Here is a 25,868-nt window from a genome sequence, read left to right on the forward strand (position 1 = left end):
TGTTCTAGTTACAATCAATTACATCATGCTTTAATCACATTTTAATGATGTATTAACCAAGATTTCAACAGCAATTAGTTTAATGGGTGTTTGCTTTTTTTAAACTATTTTAACTGTGGCTATATCCAGTAAGATTAAAAAAAAATAAAGCATTAATTGTGACCTCTTTCTTCTCCAGCTATTTAGTGCGATAGGGCTGAAGAGAGAGATTTCTCAGTTCCTAAGCATTCATGAATCTTAAGTAATAATGTGCTTGACTTTGCTGCGTGATGATATACTGTGAGATTTTCTCATGTAGAAAGATTTTTCAAAAGACAACACAAAACTCTGCAAATACTTAATGCATCTCCCATCCTTTAGGGCAGAAAATATACTGCCCACTGATGCCTCAGCAAGGAAAGACAGTGAAAAAGGGAGAGAGTAAAATTATCAATCCTACTAATTTTTAAAAGAACGGTTTAGAAAAGTTCGGTGGCTCTGCATTATGGTTTTGTTGATGCATGTTTTCCCTACAGAAAACTGAAAAACATCTCTGAGGACTGAGCTCCCTTTAAAGCACTCCCTTACATATTAAYGGATAAAGAAATTTTGTAGCAAAACCCCCCTAAAAACCCGTATTAGGGATGATACCAAACTTAAAGAATGTTGTAAAATGAGAATGAAAAAATGTACAAAATGAATTCATGCCCATTTACATGCTTTCAGTCAGGCTACCAGATAACAAAGCCTCTGTCTTTGTGTTAACACTGCAGATTAGGTCAAGTTTTTACCCCTCTGAGCTCTTTTCCTGTAAATGACGGGTTTTGATGTGAAACAAGCAACATGTCAAAGCAAGTTGAAAGATGTAGGCATTTTATGCCATGTCACAATGACAGGCCGGTGAATATTTGGGCCATTAGGGGCTTATTAGTGAATAAATGACCAGATGGTTCAGTGATGCACAGAGATGGACAGAACTGGATGCTACTAATCAGCACTGTCTGTACTTGATGTCAAATCACATGACACAGTAACCCATGGATACCGAATAAAAGTTACCATTAGCAAGTCAATTTGGTATCTGTGTGGTGTAAACAGACTTATAACTGCACTTCAGAGCTGCCTGTTGTTAAGAAGAAATAATGGTAGAGTATTTAAATAAACACACGCTACTCTTATCCAGCCATGATAAATATAAATAGAATTTCAATTCCTAAGAGCTCCTTTTTATTCTGGAGAGGCTGTGGAAGGACGTTTACATAGCAGACTGCCTCCAAAGACAAAAAGGCAGCACTGGAAATGCTGTAAAAGAGAAACAGAAGACACTTCCTTTGCACGGCGTGGTTTGCAACACGAAGTAATGCTTTGCTTGTGCATTTGCTGCAGAAAAATGCAAACTTTGAGAACGGGACCCGTTTTCTGGGGTATGCTGTTTGAGTTTCACTGTGTTTGTTSCCCAGTTTTACTGACATTGATATACGTTTGCTTGCCACTACCTTAAATTTTTCTCCRTGGGTCCTTGAAAATTTATTCCCGCACACTCTTGTTAGCAAGTCATTTCCAGTGTTTTCCAGTGCATTGGATTTGGCTTAGGAGCGGCGGGTTTTGGTTCGGCCTGACCTGGAGGCAGCGGGGCGAGGAGAGGCTGCCCCTGCTCGCTAAACCCCTGCTGGCTTAGGGCAAAAGGAAGTTTTTTGCCTTGGATTCGGTGGCAGTAAGCTTAGGCGCTGGGGAGACTTGAGGGGAATGTTCTCATCTCTGACTGYGTAACAAGCACTCCAGCAGCACGTATTCTTTAGACAAAAATATAGGTATGCCTGAGGTCTGCTTTATTTTGCTTTTACGATTCTTTATTGCAAAGAAGAGCAAACACAGTATTATGGCCAATGCCTTTTGGTGCTGTACTAATGCGATTTACAAGCTGTGTTAAAAGTCAATTTTACTTTGGAGTTTCTCGGTGTGCGAAGTCAGGTGTACGGGTACATTCTCCCCTTTCTCTGAGGGCGGTGATACTAGTATATGCCTTTTCCACAGTGGGAGGATGATGCAGCAGTGTTTGGTGACTCTAGTTGTGTTGAACCATGAACTCCCTTTGATCACGATTCTCCCTCTCTCGCGCAGCTCCTTTGCGGAAATAGCGTGCAGTGAGTTTTGCTATACAAATGTTTSTGGCGACTGAAGTTTGCTCTTCCTGTGATCAGGTGAGGAACTAGACGAGCACTAGGCCTGCCTAATAAAGGAGTGATTTTAAGTGCACGGTCAAAAATATGCTCGTGTTTTGAGTGCAGTATAAACTTGGATTAGTAAGAAATAGAATGGATTAAAATTGTGGAAAACATTTTCTATTTTAAAATCCATATGTTAGCAGAAATGTATTTTTAAACAGAAGAGGCAAAGTTAATAAAATAGTATATATTAATTCCTCAGGCTTGCATTTTAGGAAAACTAATGGTATGCTGCTTATACTACCATAGTAGGTACTATAATGCTTTATTAGTAAAAAATAGCAGCATTTTTAGCTGCATTTGATCTGGTGATCATTTGAAGATGTCTCGGGAGGAAGCATAAGGAAGCAGGAGCCACAAAAAGGAACCTTTGTCTGGGAATCAGTCRCTTGAAGTTGGGCAGACTGAAAATTAAAATGAGTTAGAGAAGTTTGTGGAAGGCAGCTCACCAGTAGTTATAAACAGTGGACTAGATACATCTTCTACCTTAGGAAATTGGTACTAGATTGCTTGCTGGAGCCTGGGAAGGTGTACCACACCAACAGTCTTTTTGTGTGCATCTTGTTTCTTCTGTTTTTCCCAAAGCATCCTCCAGCAGTCATTGCTTGAGAGGAAAACTGGTTTAGATAGACCTGCGGTCTTGACCCTGCCTGGTAGTTCTCAYGTTCTTAAGCAATGGTAGGACTTCTTTTGGCCGCAAATAATGTACAATTAAAAAATTATTTTCTCTCCTAATGTTACATGTATAATTAGAAAATACATATAGGACAGAACTGGCTAAGTTGCAGAAGTTGTTAAATATGTATTGCCACAAATGTGCCGATTACTTCTATAACACTTTTTTACGTTAAATTCTCTACTGATATATTTTTTTAAATTACTTTCAATTGTGGGAAAATATAAATCAGCTGAGAACTCYGCTCTTTATAGCTCATCCCCTGTTCATTCTTCCTGATGCTATAACYGGAAATGAGACCTGCCTCAAGCTTTAACAAAATTCTGAAAAATGTAGTGATTTACCCAAATAGTTCATCTGACCATCCTGAAATCTCAGACTATGTTTCAAAGAAATCCAAAATAAGTTTTGAGTGAAAGTGAGGTGACTTTACTGATTTGAGTTAGAAGCCATTGCAACCTTGGTAGTTTCAGCAGAGGCTGAATTAGAGTTTATGCTCTACTCTTAATTAAAAAGGTCAGATTCCAGAGATAACGTCTATACAGAGCTAAAGAAAAGTGTCATTATAAACACGGGTTTTAAAAAAAAACTCAGATAACTTGACAACTGTCTCCAAAAAACTAGTCGCTAGGAAATATCATTCTTTCTTGATTATCTTATCTTGAATCAAAGGGAATTCTGCTACTGGGAGCTGAATCAAACTTCTAAAAGCCGTGATTCATGTTACTGCTGAATGTCATCTTTAACGTTATTCATTTTTTTCCTAAATGTTTTGTATTAATTGTAATCAACACAAATCAGATAAACAGGAATTAATACCCAGCAGCTTCTTGCTATAGTAAGTTTCCCGTTCTCATTGTGACAGGCTGCTTTGTACCTATGGTTTTCTCTGGTTTTGTGTAGTCAGTTGACTGTGGTCCAATTTAATTCTTTGCAAATGTCAAGACATTCACAGGATATTTTCCATCTAGACATAAGGACATTATTATCTTTTCTGTCGATGATAACAGTGTTATTTCAAAGTAAATACAACTTTCTTAAAGGTTTGTATATAATTGCTTTACATTACAAAATCATTTTTGAATGGAAAGARATTTGTGAGCAAATTCCATAGGAAAGCTTTCTATGCTGATAYACGTAATATTTGCATGCCACTATTAAATATCTTTAAAAAGAGATGCAAAATAGAAGTTGTCACCTACTGTAGCCGTTGTGCCAGATGATGGTGGTTCAGCAGAAATAGTCAAAAGTCCTCAGATCACCTGCTGTYCCCCAGGTGTGCATCACCTTATGGCTCCCTTCTTGCCCAGTGCAAATGACTTGTGAGACTGTACGGTTTGCCCAAAGGAAGGAGGAGGACTTGCGGGAGGAAGGAATACAAGGCTAGGAGAGCAGCAGGCAGGCAGCACTGAACGTGCACAGCGGGGGGAAAAGGCAACCATCCCGCAACGCTCTTTGTTAAGCACTGTGGCATGAGCACTGTGACTGATAGGTCTATGGGCCAAAAAGCAGCTCAGAGGACCCCTTCAAACGACACAGCCGAAATCAAAAGAGAAATACAGCTCGARTCTGGGCGTCTGCCACCAGTAACCAGAGGAAACTTCATCTTGGCCCGACCCTCGTTGTGCCTGCTCTCTACCTGGCCCGTACAGTTCAGATAGAGATCTGCGCCGTGGCCTGCTGGACGTGGGCAGTGATGTTCTGGAGATGTGGGGGATGTGCTAAAGCCCAGGTGTGGCAAGGCCTTTCGGTGAAGAGCTCCTTGCTGTTGCTCTGTTTGCTTAACTTGCCCTTAACTCAAACCAGGCTGAGGTAAAATGCACTGACTAGCATATATCAAAAGCCCTCAGCGTATAACGAAGCCCTGGCAATGGGTGGTGACTCCTCCTTGCTCCTCATGACACCTCTTGTGCTCCTTTCCTCTACAGCTGTTCCAGCCTGAAAAAAGGTACATGAAAAAGCACAAGAATTTTTAAAGTTTTCCAAAGCCTCTTTCATTCACATTTACACTATCTACATCAAAATATGTGATGAAAGTCCCTTTCATACTTATTTTTTGAAAATTTAAATCTCCACTTTAGTAATTCAAACCTTAAATTTTCCTCAAAATTATATCATTGCTCATCAACCCAGACAAAACGCTTCCTGCCATTCACTACATGAAGAGAGGCTTGCTAGAAAATGTTTAATGTTTACTGTCTAGGAAGAGCTCCCCACAAAGCAGTTTTTTGAGAATCTTAGTGTATATTCAGCAAATATTTTGGATGAGAAATTTCATAAAGAAGTAACAGCTTTAAAGAGAGATTACAAATGATTTTTTAAGTGGCTGTGCTAACTCGTCAGTCTTATAGGACATGGAAGAAAATCTGCCTGCCTGCTTAAGGCCCTTTTCTGTTGCTACTGAAGTCGATTGGAGTTTTGACAATGCCCTTTGCCGAAATCACCTGGCCCTTTAGCCAGGGCATTACACTGAATAATTGCAACATACCTGCAGAATGACAACAAAAAAAATTTATGTCTTTGACCTGATGTCCCGGTGGCTTTGTTATAAGTTTAGTGAGGATGCAACAGCATCATATAAGCTGCTGCTTATTTACTAATTAATTTACCTGTGTATATACAAATAGCCCTTTTGCAATGGTTTCCTAGCAATTCAATCCTGATATGCATCCTTTGTTTTCAGTGACAGGATGTGTGGGTGACTGGGTGTGCATGACCATAGGCTTTCCTGTCATCAAATGTTGGGATAATTTCTGTGATTACCTGTTCTTTTAGCAAATTAATTTGAGCAAGTCTCCCATTTGTCTGTACCTTCAGGGGTTTGGGATTTGAGTCAAATTCCTATCAGAAAAACAGCAGCTGATCATTACATCTTTATTGCACATTTCAGTTCATTTTTATGAAGTTTATAATGGAAGATTTTCAACACTTTTAAAATAATGCTGACTTAATTCTTCCTTGACAAAGAGAGTGCTGGCTGGTGTTAATAATCCAGCAACCTCTCTTTTTTAACCACTGAGTTCATGGAATTATTTCTATATCATAATAGGCAGGTATACAGGTGTGCATTTGTGTTTTTGGAAATGGCTCTACACACAAGAGGCAAATTGCCTGCTGGGGACAGTCCTGAAAAGTACTCTTAAACGATTCTTTTTTACACAGAAGCTCTTTTTGTAAAGTTCTCTCTTGTAGTACTTAGAGATATCGAGATGCTGAAAACCCAGAGGACTTCTCAATAATCCATTTGTCTTTTCTACTTGTTTGCTGACTGAAACGAGAGGGCTGTATCCCACCACGCTGGCACTGGCAGTGCTCCTCTCGTGGTGTTACTGCTGGCTATGGAGGGAAGGTGAAGAAGTCCTGCTCCCACTGCCTCCATCGCACCTCACCCCATGGAGCAGCGTTTATCCAGGGAAAATAACTTAGAAAGGAAAGCTCCTCTCCTTCGAGTGCTAATCCAATACAGCACCTAGTGATGTAGTTTTGCACAACCTTGCACAACCTACAAGTGTGTGGAAGAAAAGACGTCTTCCCGAGCAAGAGGAACGTGTGCTCCTGAGAGCCTCGCACCCTGGGGGTCGGGGGTGAGAAGTACTTGAGCCGTGGATCCTCTGAAGTTTCATAATACATTACGTAAGTGACTTCAGTAGAAATTTCTAATATTACTGTATTTCACATTTTCCAAACTAATAAGTTGCAATATTAATTTTCGTTCAGGCTGGAATAAAAACAGATACCTGAAATATCCATCTTAAATCTTCTTATTCCAGAAGGTGAACAATCAACTCTAAACAAATGAACAAACAGGCTCCTACTTCCTCTTTCCCATTCTATTCTCTTTTTCTGTCCTGTTTTGCTTTTTTTCATCCCCCCAATCCTGAATTAATTTTCTCCTCATCTTACTTGGAAATATCAAGAAATATATCTGACTAGAAAAAGATCCTATACATTGTTCCAAATGTATAACAAAGCATGCTCAGAATTCAGAGGAATTTGTAGAAAATGCATTTTTATGCTGCTGTGTTTTTTGAAAGACAAATCTACACAGAGCTAGATATCCACATGGCTTGTTTGAGGCAAATAATTTTATTCAGAGAGCTCTGGAGTCTCCAGGTACTGTACAAGGATCTGATCTTCACGTGCAGGTGTGCAAGTCTGATGTCTAAAGTGATCCTACGCACTTGCAGAATACGTGAAAAAAAGACGTGACATTGTCGATGCCTGGATGCTGCTAAGAAACAGAATTGTGAACCTTGTCCATGATTCTGAATAGTTTCCATTGCATTACTAAAATGGTTGGAAAAAGTAAAAAATACCATTAGAAAGCAAAATAGGAAAAAAATGAATGTGTATTTTTGTTGCAGAGCTGATGAGACTCTTCCACTGTAGTGATTCCTGTTTCATCTTGCAGACAGTTGGATATGAGCGACTCCTTGCACCCCTTTACTGTTTGCTTTCTTTTTCATATAGAGATATTAGCTGTTTTATCAAAATTACTTTAACAATGTGATTTTGTATAGTATTTTCAGCACTAAGCTTTCATTTGTGGGTGGATAGTGGAATCAGTAACAGCCAAGATCTTCTCGAAGGTAGGGAAAAAGACCTCCTGTATCTCAGTTTTTTTTTTTTCCTTTCCAAGAGAAAACATAGAATCATTTTTAAATTCAGAGGGATTTTGAGACTGAGCTTTAAAATCCTAGGGTATATGTCTGAAATAATCTRCCAACTAAAAGCTATGGGCTGGTCAGCTGACCTACAACCCTTGCTACTCTGATGCTCTCCAGTGTGTAGTAGTATGTGATTCATACACAGTTATTTCTGACTGTGTTCATCTTTGAAATAATCACTCCATTCTAGATAAATGTATTCAGTGGACGTGACTACTCCATCCATCATATTAGGTAGGGTTGTGTGGCTGAATGCAGCTCTATTCCAGATAATGATGGTCTCTAATATTTTCCTGAAAATGTGGGTAATTTATTATCATAGGCTAATTATGCCCAATACGGCTGCAGTCTGACATTTATTGCAGGAGGTGGGCTAGGGGGAGTCGGGAGGCACCGCGTTGCTGCTGCAGCGCTTTCTGGGAGGGAGTTTAGCTGGCTCGTCCAGCGCTGCTGCTTGCGCTCTAGGAAACATTTCCCTCCCCGCAGAGCACGCAGGATGCACTCTCCCCACCCGTGTTTCAGGCGGGGTTGACGGTCACCAATATTTCTCCTCAGCTGGGGGCCACAAAAGCTCCTTCCCTCCCGAGGCTGGCTCCTAGGCAGGAGAGGGTGCAGTGACAGGCCCCTTTTTCATCAAAGCCGGATCACCCTCGGCAATCACTGCATTTGCAGGACGGCGTTGTGGCCTTGGTTTCTTGTCTAAGTTGCTCTTGTCCAACAATTTCTCTTCCCCGTCTGTAAATGATAGGGGATACGAAAGAGAAAAATCCTGTTTTACAGCCTTCAGCTTCCCCTCCAGGACAGATTCAGCTCTCCTTTCCTGCCCAGGGAAACTCGGACCTAGGAACTTCCTTAAAGATGTGATCTCCCAGGCAGAAAGAAGAAATGTCACCTAGCCGTTCTACTGTAATTTAACCTTTTCTTCTGAGTGTTTCTCCTCCATCGCTCTTCTTAGCTCAGAAAYGAATAGCAGAGCAAAACATCATTTTAACTCCTGCACAATGTTTTTTTGTTTGTCTTTCTCAGGAATTATTCCAAAATAGCTGTACCTCCTTCAAATCAATGACAATTTTTTTGTTGGCCTCAATAGGAGTGGATATGCATTTGCTTTTAAGGATCTATGCATGAAATAGCTCAGTTCTACGAATTCTTCTTTAATCTCAGTTTTATAACATTTATGCTTYTCCTTTTATGAATGTTTTGCCACTCTAAATGAATGTGTCATTAACAATTTTATCAGGCCCTGTCCGTAATTTCGAAAATTTCTTTTAGGTCACATCTGTGGCTGTTATTTTCTGGGGAGAATAATTCAACTYCCTTAACCTTTTCTTACACCTTAGATTTTAGAGACCTGATATTATCTTTGTTGCCTTATGGTGTATTCTCTGTAAGGCAGTAATATGCTTCCTGTATCACTGTGCCCAGCCCTGCAAAGAGGTCTAGATAGGCGCCATATGAGTTATTGCTAATAAGGATTCGTATACAGAAAGTGCATCACCTCTTGTTTAGTATTCTATCCCCTTGCTAATACAGCCTGATATCTTGTTTGCCTCTCTTACTGCTGCTGTGCACTAGGTTGATAGTTTCAGTGATTTTTCTGCAATAATTCCCCAAAGCAGGCAGCTGTGGTAGGGTTCCTCACCTGGGAAAGGATAGTTATTTCAATATCAGGGAATTTATGCTGGGCAGTGCTGGGAAGTAAGGAAACCATATTAGTCAAAGTGCTTTGAGAAAATATTACTGCTAGTAAAAGCAATCACTGTAAGGTATGTAATAATTCTGGACTTTAAAATGATATTTTGGGCCAGGGAATAGAAACCCATCAAGTTAGTGATTCATTAGGACAAAACCAGAACTTTAGATAGCTCTTGCCATTATTGCTGTCTTTGTGGAGCTCTTCAMAAGCAACAAGAGCATCAGCAGAGAGCACAGCTTCTTTGTCAGAGGTGCAGTTTAGAGGTGCTTCATTTCAAGGTTCATATAAGGTGAAAAGGAAAGWTAGCAGAGAGCATTCCTTGGTCAGTAAAATGGCAGAGATCTTCAGACAGTCAGCAAATTCTGGGCCAGTGATTAGTTTACTGAGAGTTCAGGCWGGACTGTTTGCTCTTTAATTCTCTTTAAAGTCCAGAAATAAGCTTGGAGTTCATTAGAGGGTTAAATGTTTGGGGATTTTTCTCCTTGATTTCACAGTTTGTACTGGTAGACAGAAAGTAGACTCACTTTTGAGCCAGGGTGGTGAGTATCTTGGAACAGTTAAATGTGTTCATATTATTATTGGCATTAAAAGAGTTCACTGCTGGCATATATAGATTTCAGTGGAGCGTCTGTGGTCTGGTGTGGTGTTTGCACGAGTCCCCCAGGCTATGCAACTAATCCATTGCAGACAGGGCTGCCAGGAATGCACTCCCTTCTCCGCCTTTGACTGGTGGCAAAACCAGCCAACTCCTTTTGAAAATGAGGCAAAATGATTTTCAGCACAGTTGCAGAAAGCTCGATCGAGATGAGGTAAACTTTTCAGAGATGAAGAGTCCTGATGYGATAACATTTGCAATGATCCTCTCTGATTACCCTCTTTTTCCTCGGACTGCAGGAAATACTTGCCTAGCTCTTGGGCATTATTTTTGACCTTGGTTCTCTAAGCCGCCAGAGGGGACAGGAGTAAGGTACATATCTTTGTTAGCTAGTGGCTGTTAGGTGTTTTTGATTGCACAGGAAAGGAGTGTTAAATGATTCGTTGAGTCACTTCTAGAATCCTAGCTAAATGAAGAAGTTCTGCCTAGGCTAAGCAAAGGGAAGAAGAAATTACGTGAATGAAGAGAGGGGCCATGCGGATGCATCCTACGTACAATTGCATCACATGCAAGGTGAAGGGCAGCAGTTAGCTGCTGTTTTGAGGCAGTGTCCCCCAACATACTTGTCAGCTTGTCTAGTACACACAAGACCACTTGGGATCCCCTTTTGCTTCTCATGTTAGTTGTAGAAAACGTTATTCCTAGATATGACTGAGGGAGTGAGTAATTTATKTTGAAAAGTTTCCATATGCAGCAGTTTATCTCTGAATTTCAAGTAAGTACCAAATGTAAGTCTCCAGAGGATAGCTTATAGGGCATTATACAGCTAAATCAGGCCAGATTGCGTGCGGCTCTTTGCTTCTGAAAATACTGGAAAAGAGCATAAGCCTGATAGCGTGGGAGGAGGTGAGCAGGTGCCGTGGTAAAGGCATTGCAGGGAAGGGAGGAATGGGATGTTTTGCAAGCGGGCACAGCCCAGTGCTGTGGCTGTTTGTCTCACTGTATCGTTCATTTTCTTGATTCTTGCTCATCATTGAAATAGGTGATTGAAAATAAGCTTGAATTTTAAATCCTYTCAGAAATGTGAAAATCATTATATAAATACACATTTTCCACATGATCTGAAGTACTGTCCCCAAACAATCAACAGATTTATATTAAACCACATTGTGCTATAATTTCTAAGCATTGCTGTCTGATCGGAAAAGTGATAAATTTTGTTTCTCGTTGGCATGGTACTTTAAACTGCAAAAGAGAGGATTTAGGAATATGTATGAGCTAATGACAAATTTTAAGTACTGTATCAATAAACACATTAAAGAGGTGATAGAAAACAAGAGAGACAGGAGCCTTTCTATCGACCTTCTGACCGAGGAATGCAACTCTGCCTGTGAATCCTGCTGTATTTTACTAGAGCCCACTGTACGYTGTATCCAGTAGGTCTGCAAAGAAGGATGTGACACCTAGCTGTTGTCGTTGATCTTGAACAAAATATCAATTGATTAATTAGAAAATGATTATTCTCAGCCAGCATGCTATTGAACAGTTGCTTAAATATTACAGCTGTTAATAACTGCTCCTTCATATTGCAGGAAAATTACTGTCTTAAACCAGGCTCTACTTGCCCCAGAGAGGTTACAGTCTGACACCAACCTTCAGCCACCACCTGCATGGTTCTACTGTTTTAGGTCCCCAGACCTTCTTCCAGGGGCCTYGCAGAGCGCCCCGGTGCCCCGGCAAAGTGGACTTTTGGGATGTCTCACCCCAAAGACTTCTTGGTCTTTATAGTCTTTAAAGAGTATGAAAAACACTCTGGTAAGCATTAGACCTGCTGCTCTTCTGTCAGGTTTTACTCCAACGCTCGTACAGCGTGATGTGAAATCTACAGTGATTTTTTTCATATATCTGCTTAAAGCATTTGAAGAATAGCCAACAGTAGAACTTTACTGAAAAGATCTAGAGCAAAAATGCTTGTTCATGGTAGCTCTTTGCATAGAGCTGGCATGCAAGAAAGCTTCTCCGMTAGTGGCAAGTAATTTCTACACAGAAATGTAGAACTTTCTCTACGTTTTTACGTAAAAGATTAACAAGGAAATATTAATCTTGGTGACCTAAATAATTAAAAGGTAGACTTAAATACATACACTTAAACAGATAAACACAGGATAAATATGTTTTCAGGTGACATTGTCTCCTGAAAATTTTGTGTGAACAATTTATTTGGGCTTCTGCTAATTTAATTATTAATTAGGTATTGTCCAAGGGAAGCTGCCATTCAAAAAAAATCACTAAGTTTACTGCAATTCCACTTTTTAAAATAACAAGAACATGTTTGTGTGTGTTTCCTCTGTTTAAATTCTGCTTCCTCCTTGTGAAACTGTTAATRTGGTGGAGCCCTGCCTACAAACTCTTAAAAACATAGTTAATTACAGATAGCCCAATTTAAACTTCACAGCATTCTTGCTAGCAGAACATACAGTAAGTTGTTTATTCCAGCCACCAAGAAGAAACACATCTTATTACTTCTATCTTATTACTTCTGTGCATTCAGAGATAAGCGAGAAGGGCTGCTTCTGTTGCCAGTAACAGCAATACTTGTTACAAACAACTGGGGGAAAAAAAACTTTTAAAAAATCCTGGTGATAATCACGCCTTTAGATTACATGTTGGTCTCAGTCACAAGCATTCAACTCCTGCACTGTGCTGTGGGGCTTGCAGAACTTAGAGCTGCAGACAGGGCGTAGATAAGGCAGTTAAAGCAGCGGTGCTGTAAGGCTGCAGTATCACCTTCCGGCAGCATTTGCAAGTCACTTGCATGCTAAGAACGATTTGCTGCAGATTGCTTCAAAAATGTTCTTGGAGGTTGTTTCTGGGCATGGTGTAGTGTGAGCGTGAAGGCTGCAGGAAAATAGGGACAGGAAGGCAGAAAGACTAGATAGTCTTCTGGACTCCGCATAGCCCTTGGCAGGTCACCCAATGCGTTGGGGTTTTTTTTATTCCACTCTACAAAAGAAACAGATTGCTCACCTATCTGTAATGTTTGTAGATGAAAAGCCTTCTACGTCAGACAATATTAGTATTAAACACCTTAGGGATTCAGAAGTGTAGTGCACAGTGAAAAGCGCACAGTAGCACAGTATTGTAATAATTTAGTGGATCTGGAAGCCATTTTAGAGCACTTTCCGTCACAAGAACTTAACAATCAGAGAARATGATCATGTCTGAAGCTCTGTAAAACACATCTCTTTGGGGCTGAGATCACTGCTATTTTAAATTATGGTCTTYATCCTATTAACAAAGTAAAATTAATTAGCATTTCAACTTAGAAAGGATGATGTCATTTCTATGACTATTCCCGAGAGTTGCCAAGGTTGTAAAACATGGACTTGCCAAACAGTTCTGCAGCAGATGCTGGTGGGGAAAGAGAAAAGGAGCAAGGCCTCCTGGAGGGCTCTAGTATATGTGGGACTGGACAGTTTTTCTGAACCGCGTGTGTATTTCGGCAGTGAACACAGACCCCTCGGGCAGGGGGGTGGTGGGGCACTTGCTGCGGCGCCGATGGGCTGTCCTCCGGCGAGGGGCGGTGCTGGCTGCTCTTACCCCCCTTGACTGTGCTCCCTGCCACTGGGGCTGCGGAGCTTCTGGGCACTGATAGGCTCGATGATGCCTTTTGGGATCCAAATGATTTGCGATCCTAAAGCAGCTCTGGGACACGCTGAAGGGACGTGCAAAAGGTGAGGTGCTATGTCTGGTAAGGGAGCCAGCAGTGTCCCGCACGAGCACAGCTTGAGGCTGCCGTTGTCCACAGGGGCAGAAACTGGGATATTCAGTGACTGATGTTTCATCTCCCAGACAAAAACAACTTTGGTGAGAAATGCATCATGCTCAAGGACAGCTGACTTTTTCTCCAGACCTCCCAGAAGCCCTACTTGGGAAAGAAAATGTAAAACACACTATCTTGTTGTATGCCATTTGCTAAGTGACAGCTGATTACATTTTAAGAATGTTTTCTCATTTTTTGAATTAAATCAGTTTGGCATTCTGTAGCAGACAGTACTCATTAACCTTTTAAGGACAGACAAACTAGATTGAAGCACTCAATGAAAAAAAAAGTGAAAAACAAAAAAACCCCAAAACCCGACCCTGTTCAACATCATTGTAACCTTCTGAAACAACAGCGATCAAAGAAGGTCTTCTCTTTGCAGTAATTTATTAGATATGACATTGGTTTATACTACACATGAGCAAGCTTGAAGAGACTACAAAGTATGATCCAAACTCGTGACATATAGCATCAACTACAYTTACTATCTTATCAACCTTTGATGTTTAGAATGATCATAGTTTTCATAATTAATGATTCCATATAACTATTCCAGACTCCTGGAAAGAAGACAATTACAGCCCACTTTCTAAACCTCAGTAAGTACTTGGAGCAGAAACCAGGAGAGAAGGAACCATGTGACTGTCAAACCATTATTGTTGACAAATGCAGGAGTATTTAAGTGAGAACTAAATAGAACTAAATATAACGCAATTCTGCTGTTGTTTTTCCCCCTCCCCTAGGCCTCAAAATGCATTGTGGATATTGATTGGATGGTATCCAAAAAGCGGCTATTCTAAAAAAGCACATACTGGGTTTAGGGAAAGAGAGGAATTGCTTATAAATGCTGGTTTTATATGCACTCTCATGTGTCTGTCTGTGTCTGACCACACAAGGTTTGTGATGCTCGCGATCACTGACAAACTGCCCACAATAAGCACTGGGCTCTGGTATCTGAGTACCATATAGACTTCATATTATTCCTATGTTAGTAATAGAGAGCTGAGGCTAAATGAAAAGCTAAAGCCACAACTATCCTGTAAGCAGAAAAGGTCTGTAATCACCTCTCTTGGTAATGTTCCTCAGGACAGCTACTTGTATCTCAACATAGCACCTATGGAATTTTTGTGGGCTTTTAGAAAAGTAGATGTTAAAGCAAACTAGTAAAATTTCTGATGCTCCCCTGCCCCTCCAAGAGGGGAGACTCATTACTGCAGRCTCATTACTGGGGACAGATAATTTTCTCTACTGTGTTCATTTATGCCAAGGGCTCAAAAGACCTCAAACCTGGAGTTCTTCACAGATGCATAAATCCACTGCTGGTAGGTTTGCCACCTTGCAATGCAAAGAAAGTGGCTACCCAGCAGCCAAAGCTCTTGGGGGGAGCAGTATTTAAAAATCTCGTGTGCTGCAGCTTTGATATCAACTAGCTGATCTTAAGAAAACCAGTCAAGCCAACAGGAAACCAAGTGGAAGAAATTACCCACTTCTGGGTGGCTCTTGGCAAATCAAGGTACAAGACCTCTCCGTGCATCCTGTACAGGAGCTGTGCCAGTTCAAGATGTCTGGCTCGCTGCACCTCCCATTTTTCCCCTTAGGAGGATAAAGGAAGAAAGCGAGTAAACCAGTGCAGATGCTGACTTCGTCCACTCAGTCCCCCAAAAAACAACCAGGAGAAGAAGAGAAATAGCATAGCAAATAGCAGCATGCCTGACAGCTCGCTCCATTCCGAGGTGTAACAGSGAAAACATGGCTTGTACAAAAGTGTAGCACAGACTTGACCCTTTTAAATATCTTCCTTCTCTAGGTTGGGTTTCCTGCCCTGCAGCACAAATTCTCCTGAATGACGTGAAGATCCTGTCAAGCAGTGACTCTTCCTGCAGCTTGGATCGAGTTTTCTGGCTCAAAGAACATGTAAGTTAATTAGTTCTTAAACCTCTGTGTAGCAAAGGCTGTACACTTGTAACTACTTCTACTCTATATTTAAATACCTTGTGTATTTTAAACTAATTTGAGATTATATCAAGATTTTTCAATCTCTGGAGAAAAAAAAAAAAAAAAAAAAAAAAAAAAAACAGGATCATATGGATATGAATTTCTTTTACTGCCCTAAAAAATACACACAAAGGAATGAAAAAAAATAGAAAGTATGAACTGTCCACCTGGTAAAGGCAATTAACAATTCAGATCACTCTGAGGCAGCAGAGCCCAGAATTGACACTGGAAGCTGGTGGAGAAGAACCAGAAGTCTTTGTGGGTTTTCTGTAGGCTGCCACCATACAGGCAGAGCCTGGCACTTCCCTGTCCATGCCACAGGTCTCTAAGTAGTCACAGCACTCTGCGCTCAGGCACCCAGTCCAAGGACTGAGTGACAGCTTGCCTAAATTTCCAAAGAACAAGCCTTTATTTATTCATTTATTTATTTTTAACCTAGAATATGGTTAATGAACTAAGCCATTCTTTGATCTTGTTCCCTAATCTGTTCCATCCTGGAAATAATTTTTACTGACCTTGGTATATTGGGCTGCCCTTTCTAGCTGGGGYTTGGCTGTGCAAATCTGACCTGCTAATAACAAAGCTGCAGCTGGAGGACCATTGCTACAAGATGTTTTAAAGATGATTGTATTAGTTTCTTAAACACGTTTCCTGTTTCCTCATACATGGGGCTTTGCAGCTGGCTTGACTGTAGGACTCTCGTCACAAATGAACTGTCAAATCATTACTACGTTTGATGCAGCATAATCTGTCTTGAAATTAGAATTGGTCCATCCAGGCTCAAATTTCACTTGCAACTGAGGCTAATGCACTGTTTTGAATATGCATTCATGGAGATTCACATCCATTGGGATCCAGGGGGAGTACAAGTTAAGAGCAGATTTTCTGAATTAGCATGTCGAGAGGGAAGGGTCTTTCATTTAGACTGCTGCAGATGCCTCTCCCTCTTGTTCATTACAATTGCATTTCATCAGCTTTATGATGTCCACATGTCAATTGAGTGTGAGGATTTTGCACACAAAAGAGCCTCAGGGAAAACGACTTCACTAGCTAATCAGCTGATTATCATACCTCAAATGGGCTGCAGTATGCTGCTCCAAATACTATATCAGCGAGAGTGGAATCGAAGATTAAGACAGCAAAAAGAAAGCTCTACATCCCAGTTTAAAGAAATCAAACAGGAATTTGTCAGGGATAGAGAGAAGCAAATATAGTCAGGACAAATGCCTTTGAAATATCCTGAGGTTGATTTAAAAAAAAAGAAAAAAGAAAAAGCTTTTTTCCAAAGGTGTGTGGGGGGTGAAAGGTTAATTAACAGTATTATCTGCCTGTTTATGCCCAGCTGTGTAAAGCTCAATAACACAAGCTCCCACCCTGGTTTTAACATTGCATCCAAGAATCAAGACCAGTTGCAAGAACAGCCTCTGCTAATAATTGAATTAGCCTCTGAGCAAGCTGGATGTTCGCAGCAAAACAGCCTTGCTCTCGCGCTCTCCCTATTGCGCTTATTGGAATCTGCTTTTTGGATGGAGATCTGTCATGTGGGGGGGGGTTCCAACCAAAGTCAGCAAATGATCGAAACGGTAATAAAGAGGCTCCGACGGAGATTCTCACACGACAGCTCGTGGCAGCGCGTACGTACGGCTTCACCAGCCCGCGAGTGCAGGTCTGCAAGGGCTAAGAGTTAGCGGTTAGTGTGGGCTTTTTCYTTTTGTCTGGAATTTAGCAAAGTTTTATCCTAGCTCCCTGGAGTCTTCCTCAAGTCTATCTAAAATGCAGTTAGAGCAGAGGCTGTCTTTTGCTTCACGGAGCGTCTGCCTTATGCTTTCATCAGAGTAGTCTAACTCTCACAGATGCACTATTTAACAATGCCATCCCCTGCCTTCATCAGAAGGGGGAAGGTTGCAGAGCGGAGCCCTGAAGAATAAGGGGGGCAGGTCCCCTGTGATCGGCGAAAGCTGAACATCGGTGCCAGTTTCCATCTGTCATGATAGCCTATCTCCGAAGCTTCAATCTGTCAAAAGCTTGCTGCCTAGCTGAAGGCTCCAGGAGATTTGGTGCACTAAACACATTTGACAACAGCATTATCACTGCAAGGAGCCCAGCAAAATGCCATCAATGTGTTAATTGTAGCTGGCTATGTAAAATGTCACTTCCCATATCATTTTACAGCAGCTTTGCCTATTTTGCAGCTCCTAATTTTCCACACTTTATAAATACGTGGATTGCTCATGTAGAAATGTGGTTCTTTTTCATGTCAGCTATGGTTTGGGCTTTTTTTTCTTAACGGAGGTTTAATTTTGATTTAATGCGTTGCTCCAAGAAATCAGCGGTATCTATGGAAAGATAAATAAATAAAAAGCACTTGTGGAAATGAATTGTCTGTGCATTGCTGCTGTTCTAATTTTATATCTCATTGGAGATTTATTTCTGGGTTTGTGTGTTCTTTAGTGTATAAATGATTCATTTTGCTGCTGTTGCTACAAACTCCCTTTATCGAGTGCACAGTATTTTTGCATTCCTGAGAGTTTTCCTCCATCATGATGTAAGAACACTTTTGTAATGATAAACATGAGAGTACAGCATAAATAAATGAAAAATCCCCCTTGAAGGTATGAATGTGCTTTTTAGCACCCAAGTAGCTAATATTCAATTTCTGGTACAACTAGTGCCAGGTGTTAAATTTCTCTAGTTACTGTCACTAATGCAAATTAGATTCTTTTTGTGCTCATAAAAAATCAAATCCACATTAGAAATTAGCTATAAAATGTAATGACTTAAATGCTATAGTGTTTTACAAATCTCCCTGCATTTCTCTACCAGATAATGCTATAAAACCAGGAAAGGATAATAAAATATGGTAGAAAGTTAAGTTATTTAAAGGTCTTTTGTGACTGCTTACTCAGGGATTTGATGTATTATTTTGCTTTCTTTGTTGTTGGTTGAAATAAGCATGCTTACGATTTCATTTCTTTGCCAGATTAGATTTAATCAAAGTCTCTTGTTGAAATTTGTGTTACCCTAGCTGCAAAGGCTGTTTGCATTATTGGAAAATATCATAAGTGAAGTTTATAATATGTTTGCAACTTTTAATCATTGGAATTGTAAACGTGCCTGACAGCTCTTAAGAAACTTTCAGTGACTTGTTAGTGACTGCAATACTGAGATGCATACGGGGATCTGTACAAATTTTCCAAAATGGTCCTTTTCCTTCTACTTTTTCTGCCCCAACAGAAGAGCTTTCAAAAGCAAACAGGAAAAAATTATGAATGCTCTGAGTAACCAGTACAATGTTCTTTGACAAGCACCTTTTATATACTTGGAAAAAAGTCTTCAAAAACAATGGACAGCAAAAATTGTGTGATTAATTGATATTTAAATCCTAGCAGGTATTACATACTTGCACAAAATGAATGTTTCTATCAACTCCAGCCAAGTACTTAATTTAAGGTATTAAGAGAATATTGTAATGAAACTTTAAGTCCTAGGAGAATAGCATCTTCCCTGTGAGCTAAAGGAAGTTATGATCAAAATTAACATTTCTGGACTGGTATGTTGGTGATGAGTGAATTCAAGCTCTGCAGTTCACTTTTTCCAGCAGAAGCATTAAATAAATTTCATACAATTTCGTTACAACTATTGCCTCAGGATGTGAGCGGGGCACCACACTTCTCTGCAAAGCCAGGTTTCCCTCTCCTCCTCAAAACATTTTTTTATATCTATTTGCCGTGTTCCCAGAACAAAGGTTGTTAGGCAGGTTAAGTACTTTTGTTACCCCTACAACCTTTTAAATATCCAAAACCTGAGCTCACGGTCATGAGTGGGATAGTCTTGATCCAGGGCTGTCTGGGTTAAGGCATAAGTGTGAGAAATGCCTCAGATCAGGTTAAGAATCTTTTTAGAAACTCCTTGCAAGCGTAAAGGCAATGTTTCTGTAATCCTTCACTTCCAGGGCCCGCGGTATAGCGATTAACTCCATTATCTGCCGTCGGACGCAAGGGCAAGAGGGAGAGAAAGCCAACTCGGATAGCTGCTGGGGAGAGCGAACGTGTTTTGGAAAACGTTTCTGCTCAAGACAGTGACTGCTGAAAAGACTCTGCATCAGTCATTAACTGCAAAATAACATGACAATAACAGTTTTCTGTGGTGTCCGAAGTCTGTACCACACTGCTTGTTTTATTGGGGCCTATGTTTTGAAAGCAGCTATGAAGAAGGAACTTCAGTTTGAGAAATGAATTTTGACAGTCCTAGATACAAAATTTTTAGACTGGGCTTCGGATTCTTCTTTCCAAAACTCATCTGAAGTGCTTCAGGTACCAGAAGTTAAAATATGTGGTCTCTTGAAAATCTTAGCCCAAAGATCCACCACTAATTAATCAAAGTGAAGAATACCTACTCCTTGGATGCTTTGCTGGTGAGTCTATGCAGTGTTTCTTCTCCAGTACAACAGATACAGGATTTAAAAATAAAATTCTTCTTAAAAATAAACAGTAACTTAGGGCAAAAGTAAAAAGCACTGAAGTGTGGGGGGCAGTACCTGCTGTGGAAGTATCTCTGCTCCACAACCCTGTTGTCACACTTGTGACCAAGAGTGGGCTGTAGGGATGAGGAGGGGGAGAGCTCTGCTCTACGTCACCCTCTCCTGCTAACCAGCCTGGCTTTGGCTGAAGCTGGAGATGCTGCACAGGCAACAGGGTCTACTCCCAGGAAGGAACAGGAGGCAGACCAGGATGGAAGCACTTCCCATGTTACCTCTTGGTCCTGCAGACASATTGTGTTGTGTACTCATAACTGAGCACTTTCACATCAATGTCCTAATTCTGCAGTTCTGTGGTACGGGAAAATCAGTATTTTAGACTATGAGTATTCCTTATTTAAATGCTTGAGCATCTAGATGAGTTGCATAAAATGCACAGTACCTGAGCATTTTTTTAAAAAAATCAAGCTTRTCAAAAGATTTCCAGAAGGTCTTTCATATTTTCAGACACAGACACAGCCTCCACGTTTCCACATTGGGACACTCCATCAGCCCAAGTCTTACTCCCACCTCTTGAGTTCAAGGACTGGTTCTGCAGTACAGTTTGCAAGACTGAGGCTCAAGACTGTTGCATAAGGTATGTGTGAACACAGATGAAGTAACTGGTTATTGTACCATGCAATCTGATTTTTCAAAAGCCATTGAGAAGCTCAGAACTGAAATCTAAGGCACTGCAAAATCTAAGTCAGCAACTATCACTGGGGTTAAATGTTCTTGGGTGTTCCTACCAACATCCAGTTCTGTTCAGTTAGATGACAGAGCAGTTATCAAAAACTAGTCTGTTGTTGACCACTCAACTTGCAAGAGCACAGGAGAAAGATTCTGTATTTTTACCAGAAAAAAAAGTATTTGAATTTTAATTTGCTGTTTTACCAACAGTTTTCATTTTTACACTCAGCCCCACTAGGTATCTTAAATATATTGACATGCTGCAAAACTAAAACCAGAATTAGTGGAAAGGAAACAAGGATATCTCTTGCATCACCATTATTTTGTTGTGAGCCCATGGCTTCATGCTTTCTTACATATAGCCTCATACTGTACAGAAACTAGGTCCAATTCAAAGTAATAGTTGAAATGAGTACGCTAAAGACATCGTATGCACCTCCAGGTTTTTTGAGGGCTACAATTGCTCCACCACTGATACACCTCCAGCCTGATCACCCATCAGCCCAACATCTTTGGATGCTAGTGTCACGTGTAAAATTGCAGAAGGCAGGTCTTGGATTGATGCAGGTATGTGCTTGGATGTACCACATACCACTGACAGGAGAGAGGAACCAAGCAAATAATCTTTTGGAAACCTTCGTGTTTGAGATACTGATTTTAGAGAAACAAATCAACACAAGTCGTGATTTGAATTAGACTCCATTTTATTCAAACGAAACCTTTCTATTGCTTAGATTTGTTTTCAAATATATGTTGTCAAGACAGGTCCTTAGCTGATGCGCATCAGTCTTGCTGCACTGAATCAGTGGGACTATGCTACCTAGACATTTGTCCTGCATTGCAGCTGATTTAGTGCAAGATTTCACAGCAGTCAGGATTTAGTTCACATTGCAGTAACTAGACCTTTGTTTTGCCCACACACAGTTATATCTGAGCCTCCAAAAGCCTGATCACTGAGACTGGAAATGGTATTTCACTTTTAATAGTCTTTTTTATTATATTTCACTTTTTTAATATGTTGTCTTTTTACCTGCAGTGCTATAAACATGCAAAGAAGTTTCCTATGATTGCTTGCAGTTGCTCTGGTAAAAATATTGAATTTTTTTTTCTTGCTTGCTGCAGGTATACTAGCGGTTGACAAATAGGCATACTTMTGGTATTAATGAAAGGTAAGGAAATATTAATGGAGTCATAAAAAGAAAAATTTTGAATTTCAAGTAATAGCAGAACTCTAACTTAAAAAAATATGTAACAGTAAGAAATGCAAATAATAGGATGTGATATTTTACCCAAATAAGATGAACTAATAAGCCTTGTATTTTAAACAGCAAACATTCTAAATGTCATTTTTGCATGAATAGATATGTTTTAGTGAATGACCTCACTTAACAGTTACAACAGTTGAAAAAAATTGTAAGCTCTGAAGAACTTGACAAAAAAGAAAGACAGCATATTTTAGTTGCTGGAGTTCAGCCATTCATTTTTGATTTATAAGAGAGCAAATTACCTAAAATTTTTAAGTGACATCTAAGTGTTCTGGTCAACAACTTATTACATTGCTTACAAATAAATGATTTATATTAAGAGATAACAAGGATAAATGAATACACAAGAAGAATGCCTAATTAAAAAAGTGTTTTTTCTTTTTCTTTTCTCCTACTCTGGTATTACCAAATTATTGGGTCACCAAACTCTAATTTGGAATTTGGACAGTATCAAAAATTGCCCGTAGCAGAACRTCACTGTTCCTGCCCTGTTCCTGCCCTGGATGCAGTGGAGATAGACATACATGGGAAAGTTATGTTCTGGAAAGTAATTCCTTCTTCCATCAAAGCTAAGGGGAATTTCATCACTAACTTCATGGGAACAACCTGCCATTCTGGATCTTGGATAATTTCTGAATCATTTGAAACCCAGGTGGAAAAGGGTGACAGGCTTTTCCAGTCTAGATCTAGGCTGGGTTATAAAGAGATAAAGAGAGAGAGGCAGCCAGAAAAATCAGAAATTTGCTGCAATTTTTCATCTAAGCTGTCATTAAGAACTGGCATGCCTGCTAAGTGATGTCACCAAATGACATCTCCCTTTTCATGGCCCTTCTAGATAATCTGGGTGCCATGGCACTTTTTTTTTTTTTGCAATGTTGTCTTTAACACTGGAGAATTTCCATGTCACAGTTGGCCTAACTCAAAGTCAGTCCGTAACACAGCTTCAAGTTCTTGGTAGGATGGAAAGACTGTTTTCTGGCATTAGGGAAATTAAGGTAGAGGAAGTCCTGAATAGCAGAGAATAGCTTTGTTAGTCTAGTAATTAGGACAGGAGTAGCATTCCAGCCGACTTGGGCAAGATGTGGCAAATTACTGTATTCTCTCTTGTAAAAGGCTTTTCTTGTGGTGTTTTGTCTGCTCTCTTGGGAAAACTCATCTTCACTAAAATTCAAAATGAGATTTTTGTATCCTATCTTCCTTTGCTCCTTTCCCTAATATATTTCTACTTTGCAGAAACCATGTTTTTCAAAATATGTGGGGGAAAGGAAATCCTCTGCTTTTAAACCTTTCATAGACAGTTTTACAAGATAGATATACACRTATTTAGCATCACTACCCATGCCTCTGTTATTTGCTAAGCAGAACATGTTCTTTTTTCCAGCAACATATAAAGCAGGCAAATGGCTGCTCATCATCTTTTTTTTTTTCCAAGTGTGTTCTACATACAGTTCTCTCCTGGCTAATAGCTCCTTCTATTGTCCATGATTTATCATTGTCAGGATTCTTTACATTTTCCCCTTATCTATTTTGCTGAAAATCTGTCCCCTTTAAAAAGACAGCCTGGATTTAATTAGCCTATGCAGCACAGTCTGATGTAGGCTAAAGCATATATTGTTTTGGAAGAATAGGATATAACTTTAATTGATATGTTTTTCCTCCGATTCTGTCTGTCTGTCTGTTTCTCTCTCTCCTTTTTTTTAACTCTTCTAAACCATTATAAAGTAAGTATCAAAGGTATCCTGGGTAATTAGCCATTACAGCACTGTCACAGAGGCTTCTGCAGTCAATACAGAGATAATTTGGGCAATGGTGAATGACAGTGTTGTCCAGACTTTTGGGATAATCAAGGACACATCCAGCTGTACCAGACATCTGTCAGACCCATGAATCATTTCAAGTAGCTTTGCAATAGCCAGGCAACTTGAGCTAAGATAAACATTTCAGCAGCACACAGCCACAGAGAATAATACTGCTTCTACCAGAAAACATTTGCCTGTTCAATATTGCAGGCCTGTAGTTCAAAGCAGAAGAGGCATCGCACACATTTTCTAATTTTAGAGAGGCATACATTTATGACATATTCTATTGTAGTAAGAAGAGGAATGAAATACGCACACGCTACACACGCACACACATATTGATTAGAATTACTGGGACAAAAAGAGAGCAAGGGAAAAAGTTATGTGAAAAACCTAAGTCCAAAGTAATCTTGCTAGATGAAATGTGGCCTGTTTTGAGAAAATGTATTTGTACTGTTTACACTGTTTTGAATTTACTAGTTATATGCCTTCTAGATTTTGCATAGACATGGAGAGGCTTATTCAGTCTACATGTTCATCAGGACTAATAAGGAGCTATAAAACTCCCTTGTACTTTCTTGTTGCTGTCACCTTATTAATGGACTTGCATTGGAGGGTTGAAAGAAAACAAGCCCAGCGCCCAGCGTTGCAGCATTGGGGGATCGTGGGCTAAATCTTGGAGCGGGACGTTTTGTGCTTTGCCCTGCCACTGTCACCTGCGTGGCTGTGGGCAAGTTTCCGSTGTTCTCTCCCCATCCAGTTGTGCAGCTCTTCTTTGTAAAGTAGATTGACATCAATATTGGATTAAGTTATTCTCACTGCTTTGTAGGTGGGTGGGGATTGCTGCTGCTTTCTAGCACACCAGCTTGCAAAAATGAGTTAAAAGAAAGGAATAAGCTGACAGAAAGGGATGAGCCAGTTTCCTTTCCCTGCTTGAGGTGTCCACTAATTATGGAAGCGAGCAAAGACTAAGCCAACTCATATTCAGACAGTGGGGTTCTTGGTATGCTCTGCAGGCAGCAAAACTATATGGAATTGTTTTAAATAATTACATAAATTTGCTATTATAACACTAAGGGAGATTTTTGAAAAGGAAACAGGATTTCAAACCAACTGTGAGGTATCTGCCATGCAAATATGTGCTGCAGACATATTTGAAATTTTATTCTTTATGCTGCCTTCCGATTTGTTCATGTTTTCCTTTCGATCTTTCTTTTGCCATAATAAATGGGAAAGAGTCTTGTTAAGATAGAAGGTAGTAACTAGTAACCGAAATCTTAGCTAAGCTCCATCTGAGAGAGTAAGAGCAAAGCAGGACTGGCAAAGAGCTCCTGAATACTGTTACCAGTGAATCGAGGAGTGGCACGGAGGAGGAGTTTGGCTAGGAGGCCCTGAAAGCAGTAGGTGAATCTCTCAGAATGCAGAGATTGATTTGCTGCTAGTGGGAAGGATTCAGCAATCGCCTTTGGAAGGTAAAAGAAGGAATTACTGGTGAAGCATCAGAAGTCATGACTGACAGMTTGGTAGCTTTCCAGTGACAAACTAAGGGTCATTGAGGTATTTGGGGAGAAAGAGTGAGGCCACCACAGAGCAAATGCCATGCGTTGAGGTTGCATCTCATTATGAAGATGAAGAACTGCATCTTGAAAAGTTGACAGAGATGTTGACAAACTGTTGCTGTAGCCTCAAAACTTGTATTTGCCTTTGTCTCACGCTTTGGCCCTTTTCTCCCCCATCGTTGCAAGCTGCTGCTGCGGGCAAGTGCCGTTGTTACGTAGCTCTGAAGTTTGTATAATTTAGGACTGTGCTCCTTTCTTGGCAACGAAGTCTTTTGTTTGTTTCCATACATAGGCATATTGCATGTGCCACTGGAAAATGACATAATTGTTAGTGATCTCCAGTGTAACTCCAGTTCTGGTGTCTCCTTCGTATCACCGTTTAC

At 40.2% G+C, this 25,868-nt stretch overlaps 1 long non-coding RNA gene across 3 annotated transcripts in view; it reads right to left on the minus strand.

Annotated features, from left to right (window-relative positions):
- The window catches only part of LOC146600573 (uncharacterized), a 68,448-nt gene that overhangs the window by 10,479 nt on the left and 32,101 nt on the right, over nt 1-25,868 (minus strand). Inside the window, exon 5 of one of the 3 annotated variants that reach the window (XR_014897975.1) lies at nt 4,083-4,818. This is a non-coding gene — a long non-coding RNA (uncharacterized LOC146600573). Of the gene's footprint in view, nt 1-1,794; nt 4,819-21,545; nt 25,795-25,868 lie in introns of those variants that run through there. The other 2 variants (XR_014897974.1, XR_014897977.1) reach the window with 2 other exon arrangements.

This window comes from Rhea americana, unplaced genomic scaffold (genome assembly GCF_003343005.1).
Source record: "Rhea americana isolate MKP2758 unplaced genomic scaffold, rheAme1 scaffold_12, whole genome shotgun sequence".
In the NCBI taxonomy this organism is placed as follows: domain Eukaryota; kingdom Metazoa; phylum Chordata; class Aves; order Rheiformes; family Rheidae; genus Rhea; species Rhea americana.